The 21,516-nt window shown below is 43.4% G+C and overlaps 1 protein-coding gene across 5 annotated transcripts in view; it reads left to right on the forward strand.

Annotated features, from left to right (window-relative positions):
- The window catches only part of KCNAB2 (potassium voltage-gated channel subfamily A regulatory beta subunit 2), a 198,118-nt gene that overhangs the window by 28,502 nt on the left and 148,100 nt on the right, over positions 1-21,516 (forward strand). The window contains exon 1 of one of the 5 annotated variants that reach the window (XM_072608694.1): positions 14,546-15,662. The exons of the other annotated variants lie outside the window; for them this stretch is intronic. The gene's annotated coding sequence lies outside the window, so the exon portion shown is untranslated. Of the gene's footprint in view, positions 1-14,545; positions 15,663-21,516 lie in introns of those variants that run through there. 5 annotated transcript variants of the gene reach the window in all.

A 21,516-nucleotide genomic window follows, 5' to 3' on the forward strand; every position in this document is an offset into this window, starting at 1 on the left:
AGGTGAGTGGGATGTTTCATCTTCAGTCCGATTGACTCATGATTTATCATTGTCATCATCAGAGTTTCCAAGTCTTTCAGAGTTGTTTTTCTCTCTAATGTTGTTATCATATACATTTTTTCTCCAATTTCTGCTTACTACTCTGCGTTGGTTCACAGAGGTTTTCTTAGCTTCCTCTAAAACTGTCTCATCATTTCTCATGGCACAATAATATTCCATTACACTCACCTACCATAATTTGTTTAACTCTTCTGCAAGTGGAGGACCGCACCCTCCACCTCCTTAGTCTCCAGTTTCTGGAAATAGCTGCTATAAATATTTTTGTACATTTATATCCTTTCCCTCTTTCTTTGATCTCTTTGGGGTACAGGCCTAGTAGTAGTATAACGGGGTCAGAGGGTATGCCTGTTTTGTTCCAAATCGCTTTCCAGAAGGGCTAGCCCAATTCACAGCCCCACCAGCAATCTGCTAGGGCAAGCATACCTTGTTTTATTGCTCTCTGCTTTATTGCACTTTGCAGATAGGGCATTTTTTACAAATTGAAGGTTTGTGGCAACCCTGCCTCAAGTAAGAATATCTGTGCAATTTTCCAACTGCACATGCTCTCATCATGTCTCTGTTTTGGTAATTCTCACAATAATTCAAACTTTTTAATTATTATTATTATTATATCTATTATGGTGATCTGTGATCTTTAATGTTCTTATTGCAATTGTTTTGGGGCACCATGAACCATGTCTAGATGAGACCAGGAACTTAGTATTATGTGTGTTCTGACTTCTCCCTTAATGCAGTGGTTCTTCTGTCTCTCTCCTTCTCCTTGAGCCTCCCATTTTCCTGAGATTTAACAATATGGAAATTAGGCCAGTTAATAACCTTACAATGGCCTCTAAGGGTTCTAGTGAAAGGAAGAGTCAATTGATGTGGCAAACTTCATTGTTGTTTGATTTTAAGAAATTGCCACAGCCACCCCAACCGTTAGCAACCACCGCCCTGATCAGTCAGCAACCATCAACATCTAGGCAAGACCCTCCACCAGCAAAAAAGATTACAACTCACTGGAGGTTCAAATAATGGTTAACATTTTTTAACAATAAAGTATTTTTAATTAAGGTATGCATATAGAGAGAGATATAATACTATTGTGCATTTAATAGAGTACCGTATAATGTAAACCCAATTTTTATATGCACTGGGAAACCAAATAATCCTTGTGCCTCACCTTACTGAAGTGTTCTGAAACAGAAACCACAGTATCTCCCTCTATATCTATTTTCCCACAGGCCCACCAGCATTTGTCATTTTTGTCTTTTATTATCTTTGCCAGTCTAATAAATGTGAAATGGAAATTAAGCTTACTTTAATTTACATATCTCTAATAAGTTTAAAGCATTTTCAACTTTTTTTTGTAAACAGTGTTTTACTTTTTCAAAATACATGTGAAGATAGTTTTCAGCATTCATTTTTTATAAGATTATGAGTTCCAGATTTTTCTTGCCCCTCCCCAAGACCACAAGCAATCCAAGAGAGGTTATATTTGTGCATTCATGTTAAACATATTTCCATATTATTCATCAACATGGTTGTTGATAGGTCAGATTTCTTCCTTGGAAAGCTGCTCATCTATATTATTTAACCATTTATGTATTGGGGAATGGCTCTTAGTCTTGTAAATTAAACCAGCTCCTATATCTTAGATATGAGACCTTTATCTTTATGAGAACTTTGAGTTCATCATTGCTCTGACAGCAGGGAAGAGAAATGTTTCATCTTCAGCCCTCTAAACTCATGGTTTATAACTATCATCATCAGAATTCTCAAGCCTTTCAAAGTTGTTTTTCTCTCTTGTTATCATATACATTTCCCCCTATTTTTGCTCACTTTACTCTGAAATTTGTTGCAAAGATTTTTTTCCAAGACACTTTTTAAAATTCTCTAGTTTTTTTCTTTGCTATAAGAGATGATTCTCAGTGGAAAGAGCAGGGATACATTGGGAAATATAGATAATGTGAAAACAAGAGATATCACCACAAAAAAAGAAATGGGAGAGTTCCTAAGAGAAGAGGATTCAAGGAGATGACCCTGAGTTCTCCTTTGGATATGGTGAGTTGTAGATGCTCATGAGATATCCAGGTTGAAATGTTTGATAGGCACTTTGAGATGTGGGGCTGGAGCTCTGGAGACCTGGGAGTTGTCTGCATTGATAAATGTGATTCATGGGACTGCATGTCTTAACTCTTTCAAGAATCTCAAGGTTACTTTGAAGCACACAGCTCAAGGAAGATCCCCTGCAGTAGGCTTACTGGGAATACCAGTTATTAACCTTCTCCCTCTTGAAGCTACTTTGCATGACAGTTTGTATTTTCTTCTCTGTGCACAGATTGTATTCACTCAGTAGGGTCAGAGCCTCTGAAGAAAGAACCAACACTGTTTTCTTTTGTTTCTATATCTCTGACACTTCCCACAGTGCCAGGCACAGAGTGGGCACTGAAATATTTGTTGAGTTGAATTAAAGCCAGGTATGTTGGCTCATACCTGGAATCCCTGCCTCTAGTGAGGCTGAGGCTGGTGGATTGCTTGAGTTCAGGAGTTCTGAGCTACAGGAGGGCTGAAGTTCATCATTCTTAAGTCCAGCGCTACTGTGGTGAACCTTGAATGGGGTGGGTGTGTGATCTCCAGGCTGCCCAAAGTGGAGTGAACCAGCTCAGACAGAAAATGGAGCAGGTCAGCACTTCCATGCAGATCAACCCAGTAGGCCAGACTTCTGTACTTCTACCCTGGAGAAATTGTCTCCCGTTTTTTAAATGAATTGAAGTTTAGGAGGATACATATAAGATCATATGCACATAGCGCCCCCCCCCCAAAAAAAAAAGATTCTCATGTCTTAAAACCTGATTCTGATTTAATTGGATAGAAAATGTTCTGATTTTATATGTGTAAAGATTATCCTGTTTCTTACCTTCTCAGTGGGTAGGGGAAGGGGTGGAGGAAGAAAACTTGTAACTGAGAATACAAATTAAAAAAAGAAAAGAAAAGAATCCACCAGGCTGCCTGGCACAGTGACTGACATGCCAGACATGAAGGTAGGAAAGCTTGGCACAGAATGAATGCTTAATAAATACTGCCAGGCTGAGGTGGGGCCAAATCCCACCACTAACACATGCCAGTTTTTTGACCATGGGCAAATCATATCAACTCAGTTTTAAAAAGAAAAAAAACAATGATTGATCTTGTGTCTTTTTCTCACTTTACCTTCCTTTCCAAATATTTCTCCACTGTCCTCTCTCCTGCCTCCTGCAAGGTAGCTAGGTAGTGTAGTGGTTAAGCCTGGAGTCAGTAAGACCTGAGACCAAATCCAGTCCTAGACATTTACCAACTGGATGATCCTGGGCAAGTCACTTAACCTTGGTCTACCTGTTTCATCAACTGCAAAATGGGGATAATAATAGAGCTGACCAAGTGAGATGTTTGTAAAGGGCTTACTTAGCACAGTGCCTTGGCTCACAGTGTATATTTAGTAAATACTTGTTTCCTTCCTTCCTTCTCCATCCCCCCCCAACACACACACACTCTGTCTCCATCTCATCCCCCTTAACAAAGAATGAAAAGTAAAGGTGGAAAAAAAATTAAGCAAAGCTTCTACACAGTTGCTGAGTGCTGACTGTGGATATGGTGTGTTGGACTCATTCACTGCATCTCTTGAGTTTGGGTTTGCTCATCTCTAATATTGGGATAGTACAACATGGTAGACAGAGGGCTGACCATGGAGTCAGGAAGGACCTGGGCTGAATTGTTGCTTCCGTTCCACCTTAGCTGCATGATAATGGGCAAATAAATCACATAATCTCCCACTGCTACCCAGCAAATTCTTTAAAAGTATGAATTATAGACAAGTTGTGAATCTACATTGATGGATGGAGTCTCCACAGAAGGAGACTGATACTACACTGATACAATCATAGATCTGAGCTGCACAAAAAACTAAACATAAAAAGTCCCTATAGTGCCAACTCACTGTGCCATTGGGAGGGTCAAAGAAATAATATGCAAAGCATTCTTCCAACCCTAAAACTGCCAGCTGTTATTCTCAGAGCAAGCTCCCCTTTTCCTCTTCCCAATTATAACTTGTGATTTCAAGCTCCCACTTCAGGAAGGCATTCCAGAGGATCAGAAAGGCCTTGCCTTGCCTTCATTTTCTTGACTTAGGGCAGGTTTCTCCAGGTCTAAAAATACCTCTGAAGCATCTGAGGCTGATGAAAAGTACTCGATGAAAGAGTCGATGGACTGCCTGTTGATGCTCTCATCTTTGCTTCGATGTCCAGAGAGACTGTTGGACCAGCAGGACGAAAGGGAAATGCCAAAAATCTGATGAGTCCACATGTTCTTTGCAAGATTTGATTAAGGGAATGAAGTCATAAAAGTGGTCCTGGCAGTAAATTATCTGACAGTGAGTGTTCCCTCCCTCTTCTTTTCTTCCCACTCCCCCATCATCATCATCTTTTTTTGAAAATGCTGTTATGGGAAGCCACATCCTAAGATACTCTGCTGACTTGTGATCTTTTGATATTTAATATTCATACTTGGAATTAAATTGGGGTTCTTTGGGGACAGGGAGAAGGGAATGTGATCCCACTGCCAAATCTGGCTTCTCCAAGAGTGTTGAATTTTGTCCCTATGTTCCAGGCATTGTTTTCCATTTCAATAAGCATTTAATTATCGCCTCAATAAGACACTATACCAGGTGCCAGGGATACCAAGACAGAAATCATTTCCATTGTCAGTCAGTAGCATTTATTAAGTAGCTACTCCGTACCAGGTATTGTGCTAAGAGCTAGTGATGCAAAGAAAGTCAAAAGACAGTCCCTGCTTAAAATCAAATGAAGACAATCGATTAAGATGCAAATAGACAAAGAATGTTGGGGCACCATGAGATAGGGGAGAGAGCAATAGACAAAGGCAACAGAAAGCTGACTTCAAGTATCAGCTCAAATTCCACATCCTCATTTTCCATGATTATTTGTCTCCTCTCTCCTCCCCTGCCTCCCCATCCCCAGAAACCTTATATTTACATAGAGATAACAGCAGAGTAAATAGAGAGTTAGCCTTGGAGTCCCAAAGACCTGGGCTTTCTGTATTGCTATTGCTTAGCATAGTGCCTTGTATGTAATAGGCACTTAATAAATGTGTGTTGACTGACTGACTTCAGTATGTATAATCCAGTCATAAGTGCTACTCTATTATATATTGAAGCAGATAGCACACTGGATAGGATGCTGGGGCTGGAGTCAAGAAGACCTGAGTTCAAATTTGACCTCAGACACTTCCTACCTATGTGACCCTGAGCAAGTCATTTAACCTCTGCCTGCCTCAGTTTCCCCAACTGTAAAATGGGGATCATAACAGCACTTTCCTCTCAGGTAGGTTGTTGTGAAGATGGAATGAGATCATATAGTGTCCCTAGCTCATAGTAGATGGATAATAAATTCTTGTCCCCTTCCTTCCTTTTCCCTTTCCCTCTCTATGTTCTAGGCCACTCTCAAAGGTGTGGACCTGCATTGGTAGAAGTTTCCTTGTCTGGAATCTCTCTGTATCAATGAAACCACAAACCCAGACTCTCTCTCCTATGTTTTATATTTTCTCAGCTGTCCTATATTGAAAGGAAAGTTCTGATTAATGAGGCAAAACTCAGCATCAAAAGAATTAAAAGGAGTTTATTATGAGTATGTCAAGGTAGCACCACGCTGATGAGCTGATCCCTGAAGATCAGCAAGGTCTTCGAGGTGGAGCCAGCTTTAGTGGAGCTAAACTTTAAGACAATTCCTGTGCGTCCACCTCAGCAGAAGAGGTGGGGCCCTTACATCTCCCTTCCCAAGGTGACGGGAATGTGACAGTTTGCAGGTAGGAGTACATGACAAAGCGCAGGCAAGACCAAAAAACTGCCTCCCCCTGCACTGACTGATAAGCAAGTCTGGAAACCATGGGATGCTGAGTCAACGTAACTTTCACCAGGTATTCCCAGTGGGATGTCAGCTCCTTGAGGGAAGGTCCTCTGTTGTTTTGCTTTTTTGTTTGTATCCCTGGCATACTTATTGGTCCAGATTCACAATTTCATCTTTGTGGGGAACTCTGGCTGTGGAAATTATCTCCACCAGTGCAGATAAACAATAAACCCTAATTTGTCTGTGCCACTTGGGGTAAATGTGACTTGTCCATGGGCACACAAAAGCAGGATATGAAGCCAGAACTTCCTAACTCCTAGGCTCGTTCTCTGAGCTCTGTGCAGCACTTCCTCACTTCTAGTACTGAGCAGTTGACTCCCAAGGGTCTGTTCTGGGCTGCCTTCTCTTCTCCCTCCCTACTTTACTTGGCCTCATCCACTCCCAAGGTTTCAATGGCCTCCTTGATACGGTTTGACTCAGATCTACTTGTCCCACCCTTACCTCTCTCCCCACCTCTAGTCCCACCTCTCCTACTGTCTGTTGAGCATCTTGAATTGTATGTCCCATAGACATCTTAAATTCAGCGTGAACCAAACATTCTTTTTCCCCCTCAAACCTTCTCTGTTACTATTACATCATCCTGCCAGCCACCCAGGTGTTAGCCTCTCTCACTTCCATGTCCAGACTGTCAAGTCCTACCTACTTTCATAACATTTCTCTTATACGTCCCCTTCTCTGATGCTGTAGACATATTGCACGGGGAATTGCATTTTTGTACGTTGTAATTGTCATTCCCTGCCTCAAACGTGTCCCCTCTCCAAATGCCATTCAGCTGTCAAATTGATCTTCCTAAAGAACAGGTCTGAACATGTCACCCTTTTTAGACCACTGGGCCTAGTCAGGAAAATCTGAATTTAAATCTCGCCCCAGACACTTACTAGCTGTGTATCCCTGAGCAAGTCAGTTATAGATGAGCATCCTCATCTATAAAATAGGGATAATAATAGCACCTACTTTCCAGGGCTATATAAGGACAAAAAGAGATGTTTGTAAATTACTTTTCAAACGGTAAAGTCCTATATAAATGCTACCTATCATTTATTTATTAGCATGTTGTTATTAAGGAACATCTATTAGTTCCCTGTTACCTTAAGAACCCACAGACAATAGACATTTATTAACCAAGTACTATGCGCCAGGAACGTGGAAAGCACTGAGTACACAACTCAGAAGGAGAACAGTCTCTACCCTCAAGGATCTTACAACTGACTGGGGGAAGAGACTGGAAAGAGAGGGCGGCTCTCTCAGAGGGAATCTATCAAGGGGGCATGATGTGCATGAAAACCAAGCAGAGCGGCTGCTGGGAAATGAAGAGGAGGAAGTTCTGAGCCTTCTTTAAAGGGAGCATTGTTGGTGTTGAGATCAAATATAAAATCCTCTGTTTGACTTTTAATATTGAGCCCCTTCCTACCTTTCCAGTCTTCTTATACCTTGCTTACCTCCATGCATTCTCTGATTCAGTGACTCTGTGATCCTCCTTGGCTGTTCCTCAAACATGCCACTCCTCTCCCAACTCCAAGCATTTTCACTGGCTGTCCCCCATTCCTGGAATGCGGGGAAATACTGGGTCCTGCGACCCAGAGCTAGGCTTTTAGCCAGGCGGTCCCTAGGTGTTTCATTCCCATAACCAATCCAGCTTCATCTACTAGAAACATGCACAGAAGCAGTAAAATCAACCACTGTGTTGTGGTTACTGTTTTTTTAAGATGGTGCAGTTAACGAGCGGATGGGCTTTCCATTTTTCTCCTAAGCCACAGAAACTGTTCTGTCATTTCCAGACTGAACATTTCAAGGAGACAAGGACACGAAAGTCCACTAGTGACTCATCAATTCCCTAGGAATCTTAGAGGTCCCAGCATATATTCCATGGGGGAATTTGGAGCATTTGACAATGTTGTGGTCTTTTTCCTCCAAAAGAATGGGAGTTACTATTGTTCACCATTCTCTCCTTTGGAATAAACAGCTAGACTTTTTATCTTTGTCTGGCTCTTGGGCCAGCGGTCCTTAAGGTATCATGCTAACACGAGAGAGTTTAAAGGAATTGGCTGCATTAAAGAAAGAGCACACTTTCCTGGGCTGGTCCCTCTGGTCCTTCTCTCTTTCCTACTTGGTGTCCCAGTGACTCTGTGTTCTGCATATGGTGACATTCCATCCTTCATGTATGTACAACACTCCTGACCAGAAGAGAGTCACTGCTAAATGCAGGAATCCCTCAAGGATCTAGCCAAAGGATGAAAACAAAGGGGATGGCCAGGTCTAGTTACACCATAGAGCACATGTTTCAGCAGAGAGGCAGATAGCGTGATAGTCAGTTGAGTAAAATGGCCTGGGTTCCAGTGTGGCCTCAGACACTTCCCAAGTGTACCTTGGGCAAGTCATCCAAACTTTCTGAGCCTCAATGTCATCTATAAAATGGGGCTAATAATTCCTGTAACACCTAGAGCACAGAGTCCTTGTAGGGATCAAATGGGCAATGTCTGCAAAGCATTTTGCAAACCCTAAGGTGCTAAATATGTAAGTGGTGGTTTTGCAGGACAAAGATGGCTGCATCTGGAACTTGGATTCAGATTCCCACCTGTCATTCACCACTGTTTGGATGACCTTGGGTAAGTCACATATGTAAAATAAAGTGACTGGACTAGATGATCAGAAAGCACAGGAGGCCAGTGAAAGGGACCTAGCTCTAGAGTCAGAGGGACCAGGTTTCCCACCCTGCCCTTTCTCCCTGGGCAACCTTGGGCAAGTTTCCTCAGCTGTAAAATAAAGGGGGTCAAATGGTGATCCTCCAACCTTTAAAGCCCTTTTCTATTCTAAGTGCATGGCCCTGTGATCCTTCTGCTTCCATGTATGTCCGTATTGGAGTCTACTTCCATAGGGTTTGGCCTGTCCTGGGGCTGTCCAGCTCCATACGGGAGGCCTAGGCTGAAGGACAATAATTTCTCTGTCAGAACTCACCATGGCCCCCATCGTGAGCATTTGGCACTGTCTTGTTTTGACTCTGAGGCTTGTGACTCCAGGTGTGTCAATCTCAAGAGTACCCTGCCATCCTCTGGGAACAGCTTCCGAGCTACTCCTGTTTTGTTCTTCAGAATCTCTTTTCTCTCCTGGTCACTGGCCATGAATCTCATTGGAGGGTTGGTGTCACTAGACACGCAGCAGGAAAGTAGATTGCCCACTTTTAGACATCCGTAAGCTGGGCCCAAGGAGTGGATCTTTGGGCTTTGGGCAGCAGACCTCCAGACCTTTGTTTCTGACATTGTCATTGGAATCAGTCAGTCTGTCAAATGACTGAGGGTTTTTTTAAGAGTTTCTCATGTCCAAGGCACTGTGCTAAGTACTGAAGATACAAAGAAACCCAAACACAATCCCTGCCTTCAAGGAGATCACATTCTAGTGAAAGAGACAATGTGTAAATAACTAGACACATAAAAGACAGATACAGAATAGCTATGAGAAGGGAAAGCAGTTGTGTTGGGGGAGGTGGAGGGTGGCCTCCTATAGAAAGAAGCCAGGGAAATGAAGAGGCAGAGGTCAGGCATGGGGAACAGCTAGGGCAAAAGCATGTAGATGGGAGATGGAGTGTCATATTCAGGGTATTACAAGTAGGCCCTTATAGCTGGATCATAGAGTTCATGGAGGGGAGTAAAATGAGAAGGCTGGAAAGAGAGGAAGAGGTTTAAATGCCAAACAGAAGACTTTATGTTTGACCCTGGAGGTCATAGGGAGCCAGTGGAGTTTGTTGAATAGGGCTGGGGTGAGGGCAACATGATCAGAGCTATGCTTCTGGAAAATCACCTTGGCATCTGAGCAGAGGATCATTTAGAGCAGGGAGAGATTTAAGGCAAAGAGACCAGTTAGGAGGCTATTCCAGGAGTCCAGGTGAAAGGTAATCAGGACCAGAATTAAGGTAGAGAATGTGTGAGTAGAAAAAAGAGAACATATGCAAGAGGTAGTGTGAAAATAGACATGGCAGATCTTGACAACAGATTTGGAGATGGAGTGAAAAAGGAATCAAGAATGATGATGAGTTTTTGAGCCTGGGTGATGGGGAAAATGGTGGTGTCTTAGACAATAGGAAAGCTGGGGAAGAAGGATAATGAGTGTTGTTTTGAATGTGTTGATTTTTAGATGCCTGCAAGACATCCAGGCAGTTGGTAATATAATACTGGAGCTCAGGACAGAGATTAGGACTAGATATATAGATCTGGGAGTCATCTGCATATAGGTGATCATTGAACCAATGAGAGCTGATGAGATCACCAAACAAAATAGTCTAGAGGAAAAATAAAAGACATGATTAGTGGACATGACCTATATGAAGATCCAGCAAAGAAGAAGGGAGAAATCAGACAGGAGGACCAGGAAAGAGCAGTGTCACGAAACCCTGGAGGGGTGTACAGTCTAGGAGGAGAGCAGTTATGTGAAAAGTGAAGGATAAAGACTGAGAAAAAAGACTCTTTGGCTTGGCAATTAAGAAACGGTAACTTTGGAAAGGGTAGTTTTAGCTAAAGGATGATTTCAGAAGCCAGATTTCAAAGGGTTTAAAAGAGAGTGAGAGAATATAGAGACATGAACTGTAAATGACTTTCTCAAGGAGTTTAACCAAAAAGAGGAGGAGATATTTATACACACACACACACACACACACACACACACACACACACACACACACACACACACACACACACACACTGATAGTTGTCAGGGATGATTGGATCAAGAGAGGGTTTTGTAAAGATTAGAGAGCCCAAATCATGGTTGAGTTTGTAAGGCAACCAGGAAGGAACCACTAGATAAGAAGAGGTTGAAAATAAAGAAGAGAATGGGGATGATCTAGGGTGGGGCTTTTATGGATCTGCCATAAAACATGGAAGGAGAAGGAGGCAAGAGTCCATAAGAGAAGTTGGCTTTAGCAAGGAAGAACTGCTTCTTTGTCCAAGATTGGACTGAAGGAGGAGATTGTGGGGGAAGATAAGATGAGATGAATAACATGAGATGAGCTGGGAAAAAAGAGGAACTTTTAGCAAATGTCCTTGATTTTTTGGTGAAGTTTGAGGCAAGGTCCTAGTAGGCCAAGAAGATGGGGAGATACTGTGGGAGGTTTCAAGAGAAAGGGGAAAGTATGGAACAGCTGCTATGGAGACTGGAAAAGCAAAGTGATTAGGGATGAATAGAATGTTTGCCTTCCTGCAGTGAGGACCCAGTTGAGACTGTGTAACATAAATTTGTAGTAGACACAGTCAACATGATTTTCCTTCTCTCTTCAGTGTGTATGTTCGTCCTTCATTGCCCGAAGAAGACCATGCCATCAGAGAAATGATGACATGACTTGCACTCGACTTTGTTTTGAGTGAGGGAAGGCTGTGCAGGTCACTTCTCCTCCAGAGCCATCTGAATTCGGTGACCAGATATTCATGAGGATGACTGGAGATGACCCAGGATGAGGCAATTGGAGTTAAGTGATTTGCCCAAGGTCACGCAGCTAGTGAGTGTCAAGTGTCTGAGGTGAGATTTGAACTCAGGGCCTCCTGACTCTTGCACTGGTGCTCTGCACCACCTTGCTGCCCCTCTATCTTCAGTATCCATCCAGCAGACATGTAAAAAGCAATGAAGGAGATTGATAGAAGAAGTAATTCCACCCTGGGTTTTGAAAAGGAATGATCAGCAGTGGAACAAGGAAGCAAGGGTAGAAAGTGAAGTCTAATGTAAAGTTGAGTTGATTCATTGCAGATTGATGTAAGATATTAGATTGTTGTTTTTCTAGCGATCTCAGGCTTACGCCTCCAGTTTTAACTCTGACTTCCTTTTTCAGATAGAGATAATGGGGTTTGTCACGGTCACAGGCACATTTGTGGAAAATGAATGCATATAAAATGCCTGGATCCTGCAGAGAAGGGGTATAGATTGATGGGGATGGGAAGTGCTGCTGATCTGTGAAATTCAACCAGTTTTCTGTGTATTCATCTCTCTAGTGAGGTCTAAGTCTAGGACCAATTTACTTTCACTGTAATTCCAAACAGAAGATCATAGAGAACATGCCCTCCTTCTGGACACACCTGCTCTGTGTTTGTAAAGACTAAGCAACCGTTCTCATTTCAAGATCTTGAGTTTAGCAACTGAGCAGGCTGCTTCCAGTCCAGCTCATTCCTCTGGGTTACATTATCGATCAGCTTGATTATGTATGTTGAGACAGCCCAGCAGACAAGTGGAAACCCTCCTGTCCAAGGGGTTAAGAACAATTAAAATATTCACAAGGTATATTGATAGCTCCCCTTGTAAGTCCATAGGGCTCCTCTTGAGAGGAGCAGGCACTACAGACCAAAAAATGATTTAGGATTCCAGATTACTGTTGTGAAGACCTGCCCCAGAAACAGACAAAGCACCTTGAGCCAGTGTGGCAGCAGTAGTGTGTTCTGGGGAGCAGTACCATCCTCAAAGATAAGGTGCCTGTCTTCTCTTCTCAGATTTGTCATTGGCATGCTGGATAGTATGGGAAGAAATATATGGTCATAGCCCTACCGACAGAAGGAACCTCAGGGCTTCAGATTGTCCCTCTACAAAATGGAATTCAGATCTATTCTTTCCCCTTCCTACATGCCCCACCCCCCAGGTGGCAACTGGGTGGGGCAAGGAATGGAGCACTGGGCCTAGAGTAAGGAAAACCTGAGTTCAAATCCTTCCTCAGACACTTTACTACACTTGTGACCCTGAACACTCAGCTTCAGCTTCCTAATCCAGCTTTATCCAGAAAGATAAAAATAAAAAATAAAATAAAAATAAAAATAGCACTTCCCTCCAAAGGTTGTGAGGATCAAATGAAATAACAGATGGAAGGTGCTTTCCAAACCTTGAAGTGCTATATAAATTCCAGCTTATTATTATCTCTGGGCACGATACAACATAACTCTAAAAGCTACCAAAAATACAAATGTGTTATTAGGATGAGTAGGCTAGAAAATACTTTGAGATCCCCAGAGAAAGTTACTGAGTGAATTGTCTGTATCATCATAATTATTTGGGTCTTATTTTTGGTTGATAACTGTAATTATTAAAATCATCATTCTCATTCACATTCACATACTGCCGGAAGATCTATAGAGGATTTAACATACATTTTAATTTGATCCTTGCAACAGCCCATGGGATGAATGCTGCAGGTTTAAAATACTGATGAGGAGTCAGAGGTTAAGTGAATTTACCCATGGTCAGGCAGCCCTAAATTATCTGCAGGAGGCTTCAAATCAAGTCCTTGCTGACTTCTATGTCTGAGACTCTCTCCGCTACACCATGATGCCTCAAAAAGGAGAAAGTAAGCTTATGGGAAGTCACTGCAGTAAACATTTGTTAGTGTTTGCTGTGGACCAGGAAGCTGATGGCACAGTGGATAGAGCACTGAGCCTGGAGTTAGGAAGACCTGAATTCAAATCTGGTCTCGGACTCCTATTAGCTGTGTGACCTTGGGAAAGTGACTTCAAACTGTTGGCTTCAGTTTCCTCAACTGCACAATGAGGATAATAATAGCACTTACCTCCCAGGGTTGTGGTGAGGATCCACTGAGATAATGTTTGTAAAAAGTGGTTCACATTGGGCCTGGCACACAGTAGGTGCTTAATAAATGCTTGTTTCCTTCCCCCACTATGTTAGATGCTGGAGATAGAGACAAAAACAAAATGCACCCACAGAAATCATCTTCCAACAAGTGAATACAAGATGATTTGAGGAAAGAGAGAAATATAATAATGGGGTGGGAGAGGAGGGTCAAGGAAAAATGTGTATAAAAGGGAACACCTGAACTGAGAACTTTGAGAAAAGCTAAGGATTATGATTGGCAGACGAGAGAAGGGAGTACATTCCAGGCAAGGGGATCAGCCTGTACAAAGACCTGGAGATAGTAGATATCATGCTGAGCTCATAGTCTGGTTTGGCAGACGTTGTTTGTCCTTCATTCTCACAGAGGACCAGGGACGTCAGGAGGGTGACATCTTGACTTGAAAGTGAATCGGATTTAAGTGAGGCAGAGCTATACAAAGCTCTCCTCCAGCCGAGATGACTGGTGATGGCCCTTTGGGGAACATAGAAAGGGTGTGAAAGCTAGAAATCTAAACAATATCTGGAGAAGTCAGTTGGAGTTAGACTGTCGATGACTTTAAATATTATACAGAGAAATATATACTTTATCCTAGAGATGATAGGGAACTACTCCAGGTACGTGAAGAAGGAAGGGAAGTGGTCAGACCTGTGGTTTTCACACCCCAGGTAGCAAAGAAACTCACACGTGGTATCTTGGTAGCAAATTCTAACTTCTAATATAAGACCACAAAGGCTGTTTGTTACTTTTTTTCTCTAATTCAACTTAAAACTTCCAGTGTTTAGATAATATAGAATGCCATATAAACTTGGGTCTAGGCTTCCTTTCAGAAACCCAGAGTACCTGGGGCAAGAAGACTGTGAACCTGATTTTTATTTGGAGAGTGTCTTTTCATTTTTTTACCTTTTTTGATAAATGTGTTTCAGTATAATTATTAACTTTGTAATCCTATGTATTTTATGCATTTATAAAAACAATAGTCTGAAAAAGCAGTCTATAAATTTCACCAGACTTCCAAAGGTTCAGGGTACACAAAAGGTTAAGAACCTTTGTCTTAGTTGCCTGGGACTTTGAGAGGTTAAATAATTTGCCCGGGGTCATACAGCCAGTATGAGTCTGAGGCAGGGCCCCTGCTCTCATGCCTTGCCACCCCTCCTCTATAATACATGCAAAATAAATACGAGAGAACATCCATGATGGGTCTCACTGACCACATGTGGTCCATGGGTCTCACCACACCGTGGTCTGGATTCATTATTGAGTCTGACTTGTGGGGAAATGGGAGCGGGGGCAGTAGAAGGGCCCTCCCCCCCACCAAGGAACTGTGGCTGCAGAGTCCTTGCTTTGGGGCAGGCAGCTCTTGGGAAAGCATCTGGATAAGGTGGGTTTAAACCCTTCTGTCAGAACCAGCAAATGCTAAAATGAAAAGCTTGCGGTCATCTGCTGGGCCCCGGGTGTAGCAGAGTGAGAGTGACCACAGAAACGGGCCCCTGCTCCCTCTGCAGGACTTACAGTTAAAACCTGCTCTGCTCTGCAGCAACAGGGAAGCTAGTGTGCTGTGGGCCGCCTGAAGCAGTCCAGCTTCTGTGTTCAAATGCAGACCCCACAGCACTTGGCAGCCCACTTACTCTATGTCGACTGGCAACCTCGGACTTGCTGAGTCAGGACTGGACAGCGGCAGCAGCAGCGGCAGAGGCCAGATTTGCTGCAGTACTAATACAAGGGCTTCCTTAGGTTGCCCCCCTTCCTCAGCTCAGTTAAGTGATTCCCAGCCTGGTGGTGAGAGGAGGCTGATCAGCTTTTTCTCAACCCCCTCCCTTCTGTTTCGACACAGCCCAAGAAGGGAATGGGGTAGGAAACAAGCCAACCTGAGCCGCAGACTGTACTGTGTGACCAATTGCTGCTCACCGTCACCACCGCCGAAAGGAGAAGGGACTGCTCCCCTCTCTGTTTTCCCTCCGGACCTCCATTCCAGCAGCTTGGGGGTTTGTCCCTTTCCCCACTGCATAATCTCTAGTCAAAGTTAGACGAGGTGAGAGACAGATCTGTGCTTCCTCTGAAGATCCAGGGGAAAGGTAGGTGGATGCTGGGCTATCTGGGGGAGCTGTCCACCTCAGTGTTTGGTCCAGAGCTCCTGCTGCAGGCAGCCTGGCTCCTGCTGAGCAGATGCAGTGCGGTGGGATGGGGGGTGGGGAAGGGGGACCTGCGTGAGAGGCGTCTGCATGCATGTGTTCGTTTTCCTTAGCCAAAGTCCCGGGGAGTAGCCGATGTGAGGAGGGACAACGTGATTTGGGTGGTAAGGTGGCTGGTTCTCCCCAACACGGAGGCCAAAAAAAAAAATCTTCATTGAATGTACATAGAGCTGGTTGACAAGTTATGGTGGTTAACCGTTAATGAAAGGTTTGGAGGGAGTTTGTGTTTTGTTTTTTTTCTCTTTCTGGGCGACGGAGGGGGTATCTCTTTGTTTTTATTTCCTACATGTTACAGAAATAAATTGGCAGTTTGTTGCATGGCCAGGGTTTCAGTTTCACAAAGGAAACGCCTAGGCATGAAAAAGTGTAAAAAGTCTCATTCCACAGTGCAGTGTTTGTGTGCAGCTGGTAAATCCCCAGCGTTTCCATGACACTGGCCTGCTTCACCCAAGTGGAGGCACCAATGTCAAGAGAAAGATTTCTTTTTTTTTTCTTGCTCTCCTTCACTCCCCTCTTTCTTTCTGTCTATATCTCTGCCTCTTTTCCTCCCCTACCTCTCTCTCCTTTCTCTTTCCCATCTCTCTTCCTTTCTCTTTTTCCCTTTTTTCCCTCCACCCTTCCTGCTTCTTTCTACCTATCTTTCTCACCCATCTTCTTTTCCTTTCCTTCTCTTTTCCTCCATCCCTCTCCCTCTTTTCTTTCTCTCTCATCTATTTTCCTCTTTTCTCTCACCTCATTTTTTCTTCTTTCATTCATTCTGCCTTCCCTTTGCCTCTCCCTCCTTCTTTCTCCCCATTTCTTTTCCTTCATGCTCTTCCCCTTCAATTTTCCTCTTTCTTCCTCCTCATCTCTGTCTTTATCTATCTCTTTCTCTTATCCCATCTTTTCTCTTTGTCTCCCCCTTCCCTCTAAATCTCCCTTTCTTTCTCTCTCCCACTCTCTCCCTCCTTTTCTCTCTCTTCTCTCTCTCTCTCATTCTCTTTCTCTCCCACTTTCTTCCTCTCTTCCAAATGAATCTGGCAAAACTTCAAGAAAGTTGCCTAATGCTGCAACAGACACTAACTTAAGAATTCAATATAACAACTTGGGGGGGGGGAGGGAAAGAAGAGTAGACAGTAGTCATTTGAAGAACCTATAAAGTCGCTTCAGTGAAAGCGTGTTGCATATGAATGTACGCACAGTGCAAGCTGTTAGTAAGGACTCAGTAATCCATTGACTGCCAGCAGACACTTTGCTGTTACTTTTTTAAGAAATCATAAACTCTGATCCCCCTTTCCCAAGCATCCCATCATTTCTTCGGTCTTTGGGGTGTCATAAGGGCAGCTATCCTTCAGATATGGATGTCTACTTTCCTGAAGGCAGTGGAGCATATAGAGGTCTTTAGCTCTCTTTGAGAGGACAGTTTCTGCAAATATGCTTTCTACATACAGTGTGTATTATGGAGCCTGTACTTGGGCAAATCAAAGGTGGAGTTGGCTTACTCATGTAGGATGTTGGTTCAGAGCATCTTATCTATCAGCATGGAGGATCTATAAATGCGCTCGCATCCCCAAGTCATTTTTCACCAGAAAAAGCATTCCAGTGGGTCATTGGGAAATCATCTCTTCACACCAAGAGTGGTTTTCACATACCTCAAACACTGGAAAATCAACTTTCTTCCCTACTTTTGTTTGTGTAACACATGTTATGGTCAGTCATCTCATGACTACTAGAGAAAAGGCTTTTTTTTTCTTGCTCAGAGGTCTCTTCCATGACCCCCTCAATGACATTATAAGGTCTTTTCATGGACTCTCCTCACACTAGTTCTGGGAATCAGATGCATTAGCCTCCCTTCTGTTATCCAAGAGCCTTCCTATTCAAGGATCAAATTGGGGATTTTTACTGTGAATTTAATCTCCTTTTTTCCATTTCCCAGATTCTCACTTTTTTCCCCTTTGGCCATCACAGATGCAGATGATTTATTTTTTCTGGTCAATGGGGGTGTTACGGTCATTGTTCTCCAAAAACCTTGGATATTTGGGAGGAATTGAAATGTCCCATGGGGAAAGAAGCATGCTAAGCTGACATGCCTACTCTAGACTCCTGATTACTCAGGAGGCATGGATGCCAATGTTGAGGGTGGGTCTCTATGCTCAGAGGGGTAGGAAGTTCTAAAAAAAAGTAGGTTGATTATTTTTTGGTTTATTTCTTTGTGGTTCCCTGGAGGCTTCTCCTCTCTCCCTGGATGTTCCTTTAGATCAGGGTTCTTCAATCTTTTGGCCCCCTTGGGCAGTCTGATGAAGCCTATGAACTCTTTCTCAGAATCATGTTTTTAAGTGCGTAAAATAAAATACAGAAGGATTACAAAAGAAATTGATTATATTGTGCATAGTTATATATATATATATATATTTAAAACCAAGTTCAGAGACCTCCCCAACATCTTCCCCATCCAGTTAAAAATTCTTGCTCCAGATAATAGCTGTCTTGCCAAGCAAACTTGAGAAAAAGTTCTACTTGAGATCTTCTGAGGATCTCACTCCCTCTCCCCCTCCTTTTAACTCTTGTCTTGATCTCTAGTCATAACTCAAGGATCCATGGTACCTTCAAAAAACAGGATGCAAAATGACCCCTCCTCCCTCTTTTGTAAGGAAAGGAAATACTGCCCAACAACCAGGAGTCCTGTTTTTTGCCTTGGTTGGTTCTTCTGCCTGCTGGTGATGTAACCGACATACCTTCTAGAATTTCCAGAGTGGTTCAGAAAATCCTGGAGATGCTATCCCTCAGAGCGAGCTTGGGGCCAGTCCATGTCTTCTCATTTTCTTCCTCACAGTCCCATTGTCACAAAGTCTCCAGCTGGAAAAGTGATCTTGCTGTCTCCTGCCTCCTCTTTTGGTTTCTCCCTGCAGTATGTGTTCCATGGGGGCAGGTGCCTGGAGGCAGCAAAGACAGCATTAGGGATTTTCCAGGAGCTGGCTCTCAGCCTCTTCTCCTAGCTTCTCACCTTTTTCCCTTTAGCTATACATTCCACAGGCTGAGACTGCCCTGGCTGTTTGGGAAGAGCTGTTCTTGTTTTCCAGCTCTCCTCAGGGACTGCTCCATTCCTTCTCCAATTACTAGCATCCTCCCCCTTCCAAATTACTTTGGACATAATTAGAATTTTACTTATCCATATACATGATAAAATGTAATCTTCCAGAGGGTGGGAACTGTTTCGGTTTTGGTTCATATTCTTCATGCCTAAAATATAAGTGTCCCTTAAATAGTTTATGAATGAACAGAAACACCACAGAATGGCCTAGCTACTATTCTAAAGAGAATTTTCAGACTCCCAAAAAAGGTAAAAAGAACAGAGCTGCCTGAGTAGTGCCCATTCTTCTCCTTCCTCAACATGTACCAATGAGTGATAGCAAAGACACAACCATCCACCCACTGCTGCCCCTGAAAGAAAGATCTTTCTATCTGGCCTGCACCTTAACCCTCCTGTATACATTATCCCCCCCCCAAATTATGAAGGATGAAATGCTTTTTTGTCCATTCATCGAGTAGCTGGGGTGAACTTTCATAAAGGACCCAATGAAAGGTCTTGGTGGAAGGTGAGAAAGCATCATGCGACTTATGTTGTAGCCAGTGTGACCGTGACAAGGTCAGCCTAAATCTATGTTTGTTTCTGCAGTGGGATGCTGTCAAGGCAGGGTAGATTTACACAGAGGAGGGAAGACAAGGAGACAGAAATAACCTGAGTGCTGGATGGATCTGTAGGTATCACCACTAAGCCCCAAAGGAGTTTTCTACTAGCTATTGTGCACGTTCCATAAGATGGGAAAAAAGCATGCTCTGTTCAGAAGCAGCCTCTGCCCTTTGTTAGCTTGGATTCTATGTTAGCTTTACTCCTCCAAGCCTCCATTTCTGTAACATTGAGATAATAATAACTGTAATACTTATCTCATTCTTTCACCTAATAAACCTTCGTCAACCACCGGCTATGTGCCACAGTTTCTGCTAGGTGCTGAGGATACAAGACAGAAATGAAACCTTTCCTGCCCTCAAAGAGCTTCTATTCTGCTGGGTGGGCAAAACTTCACTGGATTGTTGCGAGATCCTAACAAGGTGATATACAGAAAGCCTTTTGCAAACCATAAAAGCATGCTATAAGCATAAGCTATCACTTATGTTTAGTTTTCTTTATATAAACACATTCCAAGGGGGTCTGTTCAACCTAGCAGGTATATTTGTGAAATGTGGCTCCCCTTGGATGCAAAAAAAAACCATAAGCCCCCAATGTTCAGGAGTCTTTTGAGTCTGCTTGTCCTTCTGGCAGAGCTGCCTGCTGCCAGGCTGGTCCTACCCTGTGCTCCTGCCAGCCCCAGAATCAGGACAGTAGGGAACTTTGACTGTATTATAGACTGGTGCATGCTAGCTCTGATTAGAATTATTAGCATCATTATCATTATTGTTAGTAGCCACATTCCATCTTTTGTTTTGGTAGCAACAAGTTATAACCAGGGAGGTTCTGTGTACGTAACTCTCCCTCTCCCTTAAATCCAAGCAGAGCGTTTATGGTGTATTGTTTGCTCTGTGGAATGTCCAAATGTGTATCACAGCTGTACATCACCATTTAAGGAACTTTCCTGTAGTCTGCTTCATGGGATGGACAGGGCTTGCATATTAGCTAATTGAAGTGAATTCAAGTCAAGTCAGCAAGCATTTATTAAGCACCAGCTGTGTGCCAGGCACTATGCTGAGCCCTGGGGCTACAAAGAAAGACAAAGACAGTCCCCACTCCCAAGGAGCTCCCATTCCAGTGAGGGAGATGCCATGCAGAAAGTGTGGGACATGTACCTGGTGACCAAGGCTATCCTTCCATTTGATCTTTCATCGACAGGCAATTCATTGTGTCAATCAACAAGCACTTATTAAATGACCGATTTGTTTCAGCCATTTTACTAAGCCCTGCAAGATACAGCAACACAAATGGAACAGTGCTTGCCCCTAAGGAGCTTACGTTCCCATGGGGGATATGACATCTATGTTTAGAAGCATAGAAATCATATGTGTGAAATGAATACAACAGTTCCCCCCTCCCTGCAAGGCCCATGATTTCACTGGTGGAAGGAACTTCCAGGTGAGGAAATGCCCTCTACCAATACCTCCGCATCTTCTCTGCCACTTATAATCCTAGAGTGACTCAGAGCACAGATGACTGGCTATGGGTAGCCCATATGTGCATCAGAGGTAGGACTTTCCCCTAGAACATCCTCACTCTGAAACAAGCTCTCTTATCCACTAGACCACACAGCTGCCCTACTGATTATTGTTATTGAAGAAAGTGACATTTTCCAAATTGCAGGGTGAAAGCCATTGTCCTCTGGCTGTCCCCAAGGGCTGAGTAGAGATTCCAGCATGGAATGATATTGAAAAGCTGAGTAGCCCTGTCCATGGAAGCCCTGAGCTGACCCCTCCACGTCCTTGGCAGGCAGCTGCTGAGATGTGAGTGGCAAGGAGTTCAGCCCAGTGGCTCTTCCCCAGGTCTGGGCACCCTGTGGTTCATTCTATGAGTTATCCCTAGCTAGAGCCCGGAGTGCTTAGAGGATTTTGTGAAACTCAAGGCCTTTTGGGTGCCTGTGCACCCAAGACAAAGGGGAGCTCCTTGTATTGGCCATGGGTTCATGACTTTCAGTAGGTCCTTCCTCAAGGAGATTTGTGCTTGTCTTTTCCTGGGACCTGTCCTCCCATCAGAGAGATGGTCATCTCGATT

Source organism: Notamacropus eugenii, chromosome 5 (genome assembly GCF_028372415.1).
Source record: "Notamacropus eugenii isolate mMacEug1 chromosome 5, mMacEug1.pri_v2, whole genome shotgun sequence".
NCBI lineage: Eukaryota > Metazoa > Chordata > Mammalia > Diprotodontia > Macropodidae > Notamacropus > Notamacropus eugenii.